Source organism: Schistocerca americana, chromosome 9 (genome assembly GCF_021461395.2).
Source record: "Schistocerca americana isolate TAMUIC-IGC-003095 chromosome 9, iqSchAmer2.1, whole genome shotgun sequence".
Classification (NCBI taxonomy): domain Eukaryota; kingdom Metazoa; phylum Arthropoda; class Insecta; order Orthoptera; family Acrididae; genus Schistocerca; species Schistocerca americana.
The window spans coordinates 16506933-16522233 of record NC_060127.1 but is presented as its reverse complement, the minus strand read 5'-3'; positions in this window follow the sequence as shown (position 1 = coordinate 16522233).

Below are 15301 nucleotides of genomic sequence, written 5' to 3'. Positions count from 1 at the left end.
GGCCTGCCCTCGAAACATTAACGTCCACTTAGGTGAGACAGGTGGTGGGCCAAACTACACTTGCTCTGTCGGTAACCCAACCAAGAGACAGTCACAGACCGACTGTCACAAACGACTTGCTAGCTACCATTCGGTACATGAAAACACATACTGTTACGGACGTGATTATCCACAATGAAATATGTATTAACCTGTCTAAATCGCACACCGTGTTGGACAGCGACAACAGGTGAGGAAAGGACAGTGCCTCAAATTATGTTAGTGGCCAGATCAGGTAACTGGAACACTAACAGCCACAAGGCAGAAAATTCCGCTGGTACACTTGAATTTGAAATAAGGTAATATAGATAACTCCACCAAAAGGAACACTGCCTGAATTTACGTCAGTGGCCAAGGCAGATAACCAAAACACTGACGGCCACAAGGCAGAAAATTCCACTGGTGCACTTGAATTGTAGTGAACCAATCTAGTTAATTCCACCGCACGGCGGCTCGATTTCATCACTACAAACACTCGCTGACAGGAAAAGCTCCCCAACAGCGAACCACCGAAACGAACGACACAACATGAACGGACGTGGCTTGGGGTACTTGAGACACCACTCAACTTTGACGTCCTGGGTAGGTGAACCACGAAGCTCGTAGCTATCGGACAGCTCCACACACGCTCCGACACTGCGCAGGGACTGCCAGCGGAGCCAGCCGACTGCGCCACATGGAGACATCCTCTCTGGTCCGCACCAACCGACTGAGCGCCCGCATACCCCTTACATCTACATCTACATCGATACTCCGCAAGCCACCCAACGGTGTGTGGCGGAGGGCACTTTACGTGCCACTGTCATTACCTCCCTTTCCTGTTCCAGTCGCGTATGGTTCGCGGGAAGAACGACTGTCTGAAAGCCTCCGTGCGCGCTCTAATCTCTCTAATTTTACATTCGTGATCTCCTCGGGAAGTATAAGTAGGGGGAAGCAATATATTCGATACCTCATCCAGAAACGCACCCTCTCGAAACCTGGACAGCAAGCTACACCGCGATGCAGAGCGCCTCTCTTGCAGAGTCTGCCACTTGAGTTTATTAAACATCTCCGTAACGCTATCACGGTTACCAAATAACCCAGTGACGAAACGCGCCGCTCTTCTTTGGATCTTCTCTATCTCCTCCGTCAACCCGACCTGGTACGGATCCCACACTGATGAGCAATACTCAAGTATAGGTCGAACGAGTGTTTTGTAAGCCACCTCCTTTGTTGATGGACTACATTTTCTAAGCACTCTCCCAATGAATCTCAACCTGGTACCCGCCTTACCAACAATTAGTTTTATATGATCATTCCACTTCAGATCGTTCCGTACGCATACTCCCAGATATTTTACAGAAGTAACTGCTACCAGTGTTTGTTCCGCTATCATATAATCATACAATAAGGGATCCTTCTTTCTATGTATTCGCAATACATTACATTTGTCTATGTTAAGGGTCAGTTGCCACTCCCTGCACCAAGTGCCTATCCGCTGCAGATCTTCCTGTATTTCGCTACAATTTTCTAATGCAGTAACTTCTCTGTATACTACAGCATCATCCGCGAAAAGCCGCATGGAACTTCCGACACTATCTACTAAGTCATTTATATATATTGTGAAAAGCAATGGTCCCATAACACTCCCCTGTGGCACGCCAGAGGTTACTTTAACGTCTGTAGACGTCTCTCCATTGATAACAACATGCTGTGTTCTGTTTGCTAAAAACTCTTCAATCCAGCCACACAGCTGGTCTGATATTCCGTAGGCTCTTACTTTGTTTATCAGGCGACAGTGCGGAACTGTATCGAACGCCTTCCGGAAGTCAAGAAAAATAGCATCTACCTGGGAGCCTGTATCTAATATTTTCTGGGTCTCATGAACAAATAAGGCGAGTTGGGTCTCACACGATCGCTGTTTCCGGAATCCATGTTGATTCCTACAGAGTAGATTCTGGGTTTCCAGAAATGACATGATACGCGAGCAAAAAACATGTTCTAAAATTCTACAAGAGATCGACGTAAGAGATATAGGTCTATAGTTTTGCGCATCTGCTCGACGACCCTTCTTGAAGACTGGGACTATCTGTGCTCTTTTCCAATCATTTGGAACCCTCCGTTCCTCTAGAGACTTGCGGTACACGGCTGTTAGAAGGGGGGCAAGTTCTTTCGCGTACTCTGTGTAGAATCGAATTGGTATCCCGTCAGGTCCAGTGGACTTTCCTCTATTGAGTGATTCCAGTTGCTTTTCTATTCCTTGGACACTTATTTCGATGTCAGCCATTTTTTCGTTTGTGCGAGGATTTAGAGAAGGAACTGCAGTGCGGTCTTCCTCTGTGAAACAGCTTTGGAAAAAGGTGTTTAGTATTTCAGCTTTACGCGTGTCATCCTCTGTTTCAATGCCATCATCATCCCGTAGTGTCTGGATATGCTGTTTCGAGCCACTTACTGATTTAACGTAAGACCAGAACTTCCTAGGATTTTCTGTCAAGTCGGTACATAGAATTTTACTTTCGAATTCAATGAACGCTTCACGCATAGCCCTCCTTACGCTAACTTTGACATCGTTTAGCTTCTGTTTGTCTGAGAGGTTTTGGCTGCGTTTAAACTTGGAGTGGAGCTCTCTTTGCTTTCGCAGTAGTTTCCTAACTTTGTTGTTGTACCACGGTGGGTTTTTCCCGTCCCTCACAGTTTTACTCGGCACGTACGTGTCTAAAACGCATTTTACGATTGCCTTGAACTTTTTCCATAAACACTCAACATTGTCAGTGTCGGAACAGAAATTTTCGTTTTGATCTGTTAGGTAGTCTGAAATCTGCCTTCTATTACTCTTGCTAAACAGATAAACCTTCCTCCCTTTTTTTATATTCCTATTAACTTCCATATTCAGGGATGCTGCAACGGCCTTATGATCACTGATTCCCTGTTCTGTACATACAGAGTCGAAAAGTTCGGGTCTGTTTGTTATCAGTAGGTCCAATATGTTATCTCCACGAGTTGGTTCTCTGTTTAATTGCTCGAGGTAATTTTCGGATAGTGCACTCAGTATAATGTCACTCGATGCTCTGTCCCTACCACCCGTCCTAAACATCTGAGTGTCCCAGTCTATATCTGGTAAATTGAAATCTCCACCTAAGACTATAACATGCTGAGAAAATTTATGTGAAATGTATTCCAAATTTTCTCTCAGTTGTTCTGCCACTAATGCTGCTGAGTCGGGAGGTCGGTAAAAGGAGCCAATTATTAACCTAGTTCGGTTGTTTAGTGTAACCTCCACCCATAATAATTCACATGAACTATCCACTTCTACTTCACTACAGGATAAACTACTACTAACAGCGATGAACACTCCACCACCGGTTGCATGCAATCTATCCTTTCTAAACACCGTCTGTACCTTTGTAAAAATTTCGGCAGAATTTATCTCTGGCTTAAGCCAGCTTTCCGTACCTATAACGATTTCAGCTTCGGTGCTTTCTATCAGCGCTTGAAGTTCCGGTACTTTACCAACGCAGCTTCGACAGTTGACAATTACAATACCGATTGCTGCTTGGTCCCCGCATGTCCTGACTTTGCCCCGCACCCGTTGAGGCTGTTGCCCTTTCTGTACTTGCCCAAGGCCATCTAACCTAAAAAACCGCCCAGCCCACGCCACACAACCCCTGCTACCCGTGTAGCCGCTTGTTGCGTGTAGTGGACTCCTGACCTATCCAGCGGAACCCGAAACCCCACCACCCTATGGCGCAAGTCGAGGAATCTGCAGCCCACACGGTCGCAGAACCGTCTCAGCCTCTGATTCAGACCCTCCACTCGGCTCTGTACCAAAGGTCCGCAGTCAGTCCTGTCGACGATGCTGCAGATGGTGAGCTCTGCTTTCATCCCGCTAGCGAGACTGGCAGTCTTCACCAAATCAGATAGCCGCCGGAAGCCAGAGAGGATTTCCTCCGATCCATAGCGACACACATCATTGGTGCCGACATGAGCGACCCCTTAGCCGCAAACAATGCGCACAAGACCAAAGATGGTACACGGCGCAAATATCGATACACATCGCTGCTGCCACACGTAGAAGGAGGAAGAACCACGGCATAACCGCAACAATGGCGGGAAACCAAAGACAGATAGACAGCCAAGTTCAAGGAAACGCATAGTTCGGAGTGAGCATGGCTCAGGAACCCTCCCCGCATTTGCCTGAAGCGATTTAGGGAAATCACGGAAAACCTGAATCAGTTGGCCAGACACAGGTTTGAACCGTCATCCTCCCGAGTGTGAGGCCCAGTGTGCTAACCACTACAGTGTGTCCCAAAACTCCTTGAACATTTGAAAATGCACTAATTCGCGGAACAGTGCACGGAACAGATGGTGCTGGAATGGCGAAGTCTATTTCAAAGTCTGAGAGTCTGTCAACACCCACAACTCGAGAATTTGGGTTACCAGAAAATCATAGAACAGTCTTGGAAACGCTATGGTCACGGTGTAGTGTGGATTTACCACATCAGTCCGTCTCTTAGAGGAAAGATGGGGTGCTGCTTTTCAAATTGTCAGCGTGACGGAAGCGAAATACGCCGACATGTTACCCAATCGCATCATGCCTAGCCTTGTTGATAAGCACCTGCTGGAAAGTAAGACATTTATGCTGAATGGCGCTCCAACCCACACTGCTACACGTGTGAAAGGTCTCTTGCACACATCGTTTGTTGAAGATCGCCTTCATGTTTGGGCTCCCAGGACCAGAGACCTCAATCCATGTGACTGTTGGTTGTCGGGTTACCTGAAGTTGCAAGTCCTCCACGATCGTCTAACCCTATTAGGACAGCTAAAAGACAACATCTGACGGCAATTTCTTACCATTCCTACTGATATGCTGTGCAGTTATCTTCACAAGACTGTCCTTAGTCTACAAGTGTTGTTGATCAATGATGGCCGATTTGTTGAGCATTTGTTATAAAGAACATCGTCTGTGCTAGAAATCAAAAATGGTTCAAATGGCTCTGAGCACTATGGGACTTAACTTCTATGGTCATCAGTCCCCTAGAACTTAGAACTACTTAAACCTAACTAACCTAAGGACAGCACACAACACCCAGTCATCACGAGGCAGAGAAAATCCCTGACCCCGCCGGGAATCGAACCCGGGAACCCGGGCGCAGGAAGTGAGAACGCTACCGCACGACCACGAGTTGCGGACGGCTAGAAATCAATTGTTATGCTAATCATTGCTATTGCGCCATCTTTGGCCCTTTTATGCACATTTTTCGGTTCATTTCAGGCATGTTTGTCAATTTTTACCTCTCTACCACCATTACTCTGTGAAGTAGTGAATTTTCAAAAGTCAACTGACTTTTACGTCAAACGGTATGTCAATTTGAACCTGCTTACTGGACACGAAGTCTTGGTTACCATCTACAAGTTTCACCCTCCAAAATTTCTCCCCGTTACCAGTTGAAATATTCCTTGATGCCTCTTGGTACGTTCCATGAATTGGTCCCTTCTTTTAGTCCAGTTCTCCGATAATTTTTTTCCCAATACAATGCAATCGAATTCGATCTGATCTATAAATCTAATCTTCATCATTCTCCAGTAGCACATTTCAAAAGCATCTTGCCTTATCGTCCATGTTTCACTACGTACAACGCTACACTCTTGGCAAATACTTCCCATCACTCAATTATATCTTTGATGTTAATGAATGCCTCTTTTCCATAAGTGCTTGTCTTCCTATCCAAGGTCCTCATTTTATATCCTGCCTGCTTGGACTATTGTCACTTACTTTGATGCCCGAATAGCAAAACTGATCTACTGCTTTAGTGTCTTATTTTCTAATTTAATTTTTAGAGAAATTTCAAAATAAACAACATAGCCATTCACAGTATTAAAATCAACAGCAAGCCAGACAATCGATCAGGAATACAGTAACCTGACTGCAGGTCAGTTCCCAGATACAGAGTGGCCAAACAGGAAGAAGCTTCAGTATACACTACCAGGAACGCATGGATGCTCTCAGGTTAGAAAACTTGAGCAAATCTACGTTTGCCCTACATGTAGCTGAAGGTGAACAAATGACAGACATAACTCACTGATTAAAAGTACTCCAACTGGTAAACAAAGGAAAAAGAATCAATTTATCCGGCCGGAGTGGCCGAGCGGTTCTAGGCGCTATAGTCTGGAACCGCGCGACCGCTACGGTGGCAGGTTCGGATCCTGCCTCGGGCATGGATGTGTGTGATGTCCTTAGGTTAGTTAGGTTTAAGTAGTTCTAAGTTCTAGGGGACTGATGACCTCAGATGTTAAGTCCCATAGTGCTCAGAGAAATTTGAACCATTTGAAAGAATCAATTTACCGAAACTTGATGAAAATGAAACTTATTCTCACAAATACACATCCCCAAATGACATCTTAAATGACCAAACGAAGTTACTCAACGAATGTTTGCTGAGGACTTTCCATAATTTGCTGATACAACCACACATAAAATACAGATGTGAAAAATCCAGTGTCGCCCCATCCAAAAATTACAGCAACTTTACATCACGTGAGTCTGTTCCTTTGCCTTTATTGTTTATAAATGTCAGTCCGTCTGTGGGTAAAATACGTAATACTAGCTGTTCCCCGTGGCTGCGCTAGCACATCAATAATTTTGTTGTGAAGAGTGATAGTGAGTGAGTAAGCTACTGTGTGTGTGCAGTTACGTGAGCCGGCCTCACATTGTGTCAGCCTGACGGGGTGAGCACACATTGCGGTGTGCGCCCCGCTTTTCCACCTCCCAGGTTGTCCGTCCCATCACGCAATGCGTCAGCACGCACAACATCGCTGCCACGCAGTGTCTACACTTGCGGCACGGCAGGAATGCGCAGCTATGCGTTGTGATACTGACACAGCTATACATTATACAGGCTGTTAGAAAAAGGTACGGCCAAACTTTCAGGAAACATTCCTCACACACAAAGAAATAAAACATGTTATGTGGACATGTGTCCGGAAACGCTTACTTTCCATGTTAGAGCTCATTTTATTACTTCTCTTCAAATCAGATTAATCATGGAATGGAAACGCACAGCAACAGAACGTACCACCGTGACTTCACTTTGTAACAGGAAATGTTCAAAAGGTCCTCCGTTAGCGAGGATACATGCATCCACCCTCCGTCGCACGGAATCCCTGATGCACTGATGCAGCCCTGGAGAATGGCGTATTGTTTCACAGCCGTCCACAGTACGAGCACGAAGAGTCTCTACATTTGGTACCGAGGTTGCGTAGACGAGAGCTTCCAAATGCCCCCATAAATGAAAGTCAAGAGGGTTGAGGTCAGAAGAGCGTGTAGGCCCTGGAATTGGTCCGCCTCTAACAATCCATCGGTCACCGAATCTGTTGTTGAGAAGCGTACGAACACTTCGACTGAAATTTGCAGGAGCTCCATCGTGCATGAACCACATGTTGTGTCGTACTTGTAAAGGCACATATTCTAGCAGCACAGGTGGAGTATCCCGTATGAAATCATGATAACGTGCGCCATTGAGCGTACGTGGAAGAACATACTGACGAAACTAAAATGAGCTCTAACATGGAAATTAAGCGTTTCCGAACACATGTCCACATAACATCTTTTCTTTATTTGTGTGTGAGGAATGTTTCCTGAAAGTTTGGCCGTATCTTTTTGTAACACCCTGTACAGTGTGCAGATTATGCAACAAGTCATATGCAAGTACAGATCGGACACACTGAAGATTGTATAACCATTGTATTCATTGCTTTGAATCATATCACGTAGTGCCTGTGAACCAATAAAAAGCATTTTCAGAAATATGATAAAGATCAAAAGTCAAAGAGCAAACAGCATTTTCGAGAGCAAATATTTTCCGTAATTCCCGTTCTATTCTTCAAATCAGGAAATATCTTACAGGACGTACTTTTTAAAGCAGCCTATGCTCTTCCTCAGATTTCAAGCTATGTCCGTACCAAATTTTATCAAAATATGTTCAGCGGTTTAGCCGTGAAAACGTGACAAACACAGTTACTTTCGCATTTGTAAGATTACTGTGAATTAACTCTTTTGTATAAAATATACTGTATATATACTAGCAGGTGTTGACAGATGTAAAAATTACCGAACTATCAGTTTAATAAGTCACGGCTGCAAAATACTAACGCGAATTCTTTACAGACGAATGGAAGATCAGTTTGGATTCCGTAGAAATATTGGAACACGTGAGGCAATACTGACCTTACGACTTACCTTAGAAGAAAGATTAAGGAAAGGCAAACCTACGTTTATAGCATTTGTAGACTTAGTGAAATCTTTTGACAATGTTGACTGGAATACTCTCTCTCAAATTCTAAAGGTGGCAGGGGTAAAATACAGGGAGCGGAAGGCTATTTACAAGTTGTACAGAAACCAGATGGCAGTTATAAAAGTCGAGGGGCATGAAAGGGAAGCAGTGGTTGGGAAGGGAGTGAGACAGGGTTGTAGCCTCTCCCCGATGTCATTCAATCTGTATATTGAGCAAGCAGTAAAGGAAACAAAAGAAAAATTCGGAGTAGGCATTAAAATCCATGGAGAAGAAATAAAAAACTTTGAGGTTCGCCGATGACATTGTAATTCTGTCAGAGACAGCAAAGGACTTGGAAGAGCTGTTGAACGGAATGGACAGTGTCTTGAAACGAAGATATAAGATGAACATCAACAAAAGCAAAACTAGCATAATGGAATGTAGTCGAATTAAATCGGGTGATGCTGAGGGAATTAGATTAGAAAATTAGACACTTCAAGTAGTAAAGGAGTTTTGCTATTTGGGGAGTAAAATAACTGATGATGGTCGAAGTAGAGAAGATATAAAATGTAGACTGGCAATGGCAAGGAAAGCGTTTCTGAAGAAGAGAAATTTGTTAACATCGAGTACAGATTTCAGTGTCAGGAAGTCGTTTCTGAAAGTAGCCATGTATGGAAGGGAAACGTGGACAATAAATAGTTTGGACAAAAAGAGAATAGAAGCTTTAGAAATGTGGTGCTGCAGAAGAATGCTGAAGATTAGATGGGTAGATCACATAACTAACAAGGTGGTATTGAATAGAATTGGGGAGAAGAGGAGCTTGTGGCACAACTTGACAAGAAGAAGGGATCGGTTGGTAGGACATGTTCTGAGGCATCAAGGGATCACCAATTTAGTATTGGAGGGCAGCGTGGAGGGTAAAAATCGTAGAGGGAGACCAAGAGATGAATACACTAAGCAGATTCAGAAGGATGTAGGTTGCAGTAGGTACTGGGAGATGAAGAAGGATAGAGTAGCATGGAGAGCTGCATCAAACCAGTCTCAGGACTGAAGACCACAACAACATCAAACATACTATATTATTTTTATATTATTCAATATAGTCTAATTAAACAGCTACTACAACACATATATGCTAAACAGTTTGAGTTTTTTGTTTTTGTGTTTTTAGTCATACAGAAGCTTAAACTAGAAATAGTGCTTCCAGACTCTGTATTATATATAATAACTTTGATCATTGATGTAATTTTCCCATTAAACAAAAAATGTCATTCGGCAACATGGCGGATACTGCGTTACTTTTGTATGACATACAAGTGAAAAAGTGTGTGTGCCACACCTATAAACGCGAAACTTGGAATAACGACAAGCAGAGTATAAAGTAAGTACACCTAAACAGTAATACATAGTAATCATACAACTCGCGAAGTGGAGCAGCCAAGGAAAATTGTTAATTTCACACAGGCTACTGTTGTTGCTTTAACAATGTACTTACTGAAGCTTAAAATATGTATTGCGCCGTCTAAAGATGGGTGGTTGAAAAGAGTATTGGCGTAAATAAAATACATAAAAAGTGACTGGTTGCTGTAGTCCTTAAGATCATACAATCCATAATCGCAGAGGTCAACAGTTAATAAAATGGGTAAATTATTGTAATTTAATTCCTTTAGCATTAACTTATACAACTCAGCTAGAAGCAGTTATCTTTTTCTTGGTGATATTCATTTTTTAATCTCTTCTCAGGACACTATTCGCGCCGAACAACTGATCTTCCAAGTTTACATCGACATCCATACTCCGCAAGCCACTTTACGGTGTGTGGCGGAACGTACTTTGTGTACCATTCACACGTCACCCGTTCCAGTTGCGGATTGTTCACTGGAAAGACAATGTCTAGTAACACTCGCTATGTCGTCGAATCTGATTTTCTCTTCGTGGTCTTTTCGCGAGACACACTCTTCCAGGAATGTACGCTCTCGCAAATAGAAGAGTAAAGCACACCGTGATGCAGAATGCCTTTCTTATAGCATATGCCACTGGAGTTGGTCTATCATCTCTTTGAAGTTTTCGCGCTTACTAAACGAACGTGTAAAGAAACAGACTGCTTTTCTTTGGATCTTCTCTATTTTCCCTATCAATTTTATCTGGTAAACATTCTAAACTGACGAGTAGTACTCGTTTTGTGTGGGCAAGTGTTTTGTAAGCTATGTCCTTTGTGAGTGTGGCCGAGCGGTTCTAGGCGCCGCTACGGGCGCAGGTTCGAATCCTGCCTCGGGCATGGATGTGTGTGATGTCCTTAGGTTAGTTAGGTTTAAGTAGTTCTAAGTTCCAGGGGACTGATGACCTCAGATGTTAAGTCCCATAGTGCTCAGAGCCATTTTTGAAAGTTTACCGAGAATTTTTCCAGTAAATCTCAATCTGGAATCTGCCAGCGTTGCGATTAGTTTTACGTGGTCATTCCACTCCAAATCGCTACTAACTCATACTCCTAGATTCTTATGAACGTAAGTGCTTCCTGTGTTTGCTCTGAAATTATGTAATCACAACAATAATGGTTCTTTTGCCTATTTAAACACAGTACATTAGATTTGTTTGTGTTGTGGGTCAGTTGCCAGTCACTGCACCAAATGTCAATCCTCTGCAAGTCTTTCTGTATTTCGCAACGATTGTCTAGCGTTAAGAGTTTTCTCTACACAACACCAACCTCAGCGAAAAACCGTATGGAATCTCAGAAGTTACCCACTAGGTCATTTACACTGAAGCGCCAAAGGAACTGGTATAGGCATGCGTATCCAAATACAGAGATATGTAAACAGGCAGAATACGGCGCTGCGGTTGGCAACGCCTCTATAAGACAACAAATGTCTGGCGCCGTTGTTACATCGGTTACTGCTGCTACAATGGCAGGTTATCAAGATTTAAGCGAGTTTGCGTCGTGTTACAGTCGGCGCACGAGCGATGGGAGACAGCATCTTCGAGGTAGCGATGAAGTGAGGATTTTCCCGTACGACCATATCACGAGTGTACCGTGAACATCAGAAATCCGGTAAAACCCTTCCACAAAATGCTGCAGATTCCAATGCTGAGCCATCAACAAGTGTCAGCGTGCGAATCATGCAGTGAAACATCATCGATACGGGCTTTCGGAGACCAAGGCCCACTCGTGTACCCTTGATGACTGCACGACACAAAGCTTTACGCCTCGCCCGGACCCGTCAGCACCGGCATTTTTGATGACTGGAAACATGTTGCCTGGTTGCACGAGTCGCGTTTCATACTGTATCCAGCAGATGGACGTATACGGGTATGGGGCAACCTCATGAATCCATGGACTCTTCATGTCAGCAAGGAACCATTCAAGCTGGTGGATGCTCTGTAATGGTGTGGGACGTGTGCAGCTGGAGTGATATCGGACCACTGATACGTCTAGATACGACTCTTGACAGGTGACACGTACGTAAGCATCCTATGTGGTCACCTGCATCCATTCATGTGCATTGTGCATTCCGACAGACTTGGGCTATTCCAGCAGGACAATGCGACACCGCACACGACCAGAATGGCTACACAGTGGCTCCAGGAACACTCTTCTGAGTTTAAACACTTCCGGTGGCCATCAAACTCCCCAGATATGAACATTACTGAGCATATCTGGAATGCCTTGCAACGTGCTGTACAGAAGAGATCTTCACCCCCTCCTACTCTTACGTATTTATGGACATACCTGCAGGATTCATGGTGTCGATTCCCTCCAGCACTACTTCGGATATTAGTCGAGTCCACGCCACGCCGTGTTGCGGCACTTCTGCGTGCTCGCGGGGGCCCTACACGATATTAGGCAGGTGTTCCAGTTTCTTTGGCTCTTCAATGTATATAGACTGCTGAAATTAATGTTCCTGTAACATTCTCTTCACTATCTCTGATGGAGTTACAATGTCATCGAAAAACATCAAAGTTTCTGCTCCCACTTTCCAGATTTATCCTTGGTTACCTTCACTGGTTCCTTGATGTACTTAAGGTAAGGCATAACTGATACGCAGCAAACCTGTCGCACTACCTTCTCAACTAATGTGTCTCTGTCACCTCCTTCTTATAACTGCAATCTGGTTTCTTTAAAAGTTGTCGATAATGTTTTATCCCTGTATTGCAACCCTGCTGTGTTCAGAATTTTGAAGGGTTTATACCAGTCACGAAGGGCAACTCAATGACTTAAGAAGGACGTTGCAAACAACACTTGCACGAACTCTGTCGAACAGAGTCCCAGTTTATAGGGTACATATTCTCGGTAAGTCTGCATACTGCGCAATTACAGAATATTAAACAGTAGGACCAGGTAAAGCTGTTTCAATTAAAATGTTGGCTTGAACACCGCTGTAATTTACTAGGCAAGTTCCTATGCCATTCCGTTCGTCTGACCTTACGAAACCAGTAATAAGGATATAAATTATTTAACCTGCACGTCGAACCATTTCACAACTAGTCATTTTTCAGATAAATAATCATTGTCAGAAGCGACAGAAGTGATACGTCAGAGAGAAATTGTTGGCGCCGTATGAGGTTTCAACCCCGCACCTTTGGACTGGTAGTCTGGCACATACTCACTGAGGTTGTATTGTTACTATTATTATTATTATCATCTTCATTCCTTTCTCAGACCTTAGGTCGGGTTAAAAATGGAAATTGACGAGGACCTTGATCAAGCGTGACTTCCTTTTAACTGTACGGTATATGTTACATTGCATTTAGGAACTTTCGGGTAACTGAACATGTATCAATAATTACATATTTCTGTAGTTGTATATACACGTTTGGATGTAGCTGTATTGCGTTGACGTACTGGTGGATATTGTGCGGTATGACTCCTGTGGTTGATAGTATAATTGGTATAATGTCAACTTTATCCTGGTGCCACATGTCCTTGACTTCCTCAGCCAGTTGGATGTATTTTTCAATTTTTTCTCCTGTTTTCTTCTGTATATTTGTTGTATTGGGTATGGATATTTCGATTAGTCTGTTAATTTCTTCTTTTTATTGGTGAGTATGATGTCAGGTTTGTTATGTGGTGTTGTTTTATCTGTTATAATGGTTCTGTTCCAGTATAATTTGTATTCATCATTCTCCAGTACATTTTGTGGTGCATACTTGTATGTGGGAACGTGTTGTTTTATTAGTTTATGTTGTATGGCAAGTTGTTGATGTATTATTTTTGCTACGTTGTCATGTCTTCTGAGGTATTCTGTGTTTGCTAGTATTGTACATCCGCTTGTGATGTGATCTACTGTTTCTACTTGTTGTTTGCAAAGTCTGCATTTATCTGTTGTGGTATTAAGATCTTTAATAATATGCTTGCTGTAATATCTGGTGTTTATTGTTTGATCCTGTATTGCAATCATGAATCCTTCCGTCTCACTATATATATTGCCTTTTCTTAGCCATGTGTTGGATGCGTCTTGATCGATGTGTGGCTGTGTTAGATGATACGGGTGCTTGCCATGTAGTGTTTTCTTTTTCCAATTTACTTTCTTAGTATCTGTTGATCTTATGTGATCTAAAGGGTTGTAGAAGTGGTTATGAAATTGCAATGGTGTAGCCGATGTATTTATATGGGTGATTGCTTTGTGTATTTTGCTAGTTTCTGCTCTTTCTATAAAGGATTTTCTTAAATTGTCTATCTGTCCATAATGTAGGTTTTTTATGTCGATAAATCCCCTTCCTCTTTCCTTTCTGCTTGATGTGAATCTTTCTGTTGCTGAATGTATGTGATGTATTCTATATTTGTGGCATTGTGATTGTGTAAGTGAATTGAGTGCTTCTAGGTCTGTGTTACTCCATTTCACTACTCCAAATGAGTAGGTCAATATTGGTATAGCATAAGTATTTATAGCTTCTGTCTTGTTCCTTGCTGTCAATTCTGTTTTCAGTATTTTTGTTAGTCTTTGTCTATATTTTTCTTTTAGTTCTTCTTTAATATTTGTATTATCTATTCCTATTTTTTGTTTGTATCCTAGATATTTATAGGCATCTGTTGTTTTCCATCACTTCTATGGAGCCGCTGTGGTTATCCAATATGTAATCTTCTTGTTTAGTGTGTTTTCCCTTGACTATGCTATTTTTCTTACATTTGTCTGTTCCAAAAGCCATATTTATATCATTGCTGATCACTTCTGTTATCTTTAGTAATTGGTTGAGTTGTTGATTTGTTGCTGCCAGTAGCTTTAGATCATCCATGTATAGCAAATGTGTGATTTTGTGTGGGTATGTTCCAGTAATATTATATCCATAATTTGTATTATTTAGCATGTTGGATAGTGGGTTCAGAGCAAGACAGAACCAGAAAGGACTTAATGAGTCTCCTTGGTATATTCCACGCTTAATCTGTATTGGGTGTGATGTGATATCATTTGAATTTGTTTGGATATTAAGTGTGGTTTTCCAATTTGTCATTACTATCTTTAGGAACTGTATCAATTTAGGATCTACTTTGTATATTTCCAATACCTGTAGCAACCATGAGTGGGATACACTATCAAAAGCTTTTTGGTAATCAATGTATGCGTAGTGCAGCGACCTTTGTTTAGTTTTAGCTTGATATGTCACCTCTGCATCTATTATCAGTTGCTCTTTACATCCTCGTGCTCCTTTGCAGCAGCCTTTTTGTTCTTCATTTATAATTTTGTTCTGTGTTGTATGTGTCATTAATTTCTGTGTAATGACTGAAGTTAACATTTTGTATATTGTTGGTAGGCATGTTATGGGGCGATTTCAGATAAGTTATTCCTTGTGTAAGTGTATCAGGGAATGTGTATGGGTCTGCAATGTAATTGTTAAATAATTTAGTTAGATGTGAATGTGTTGAGGTGAACTTCTTTAGCCAGAAATTTGCTATTTTATCATTTGCAGGGGCTTTCCAATTGTGCGTAGAATTAATTGCTCAGGTGACTTCATGTTGCAAAATTATCACTTCAGGCATTTGTGGTATCATCTTGTATGTGTCTGTTTCTGCTTGTATCCAC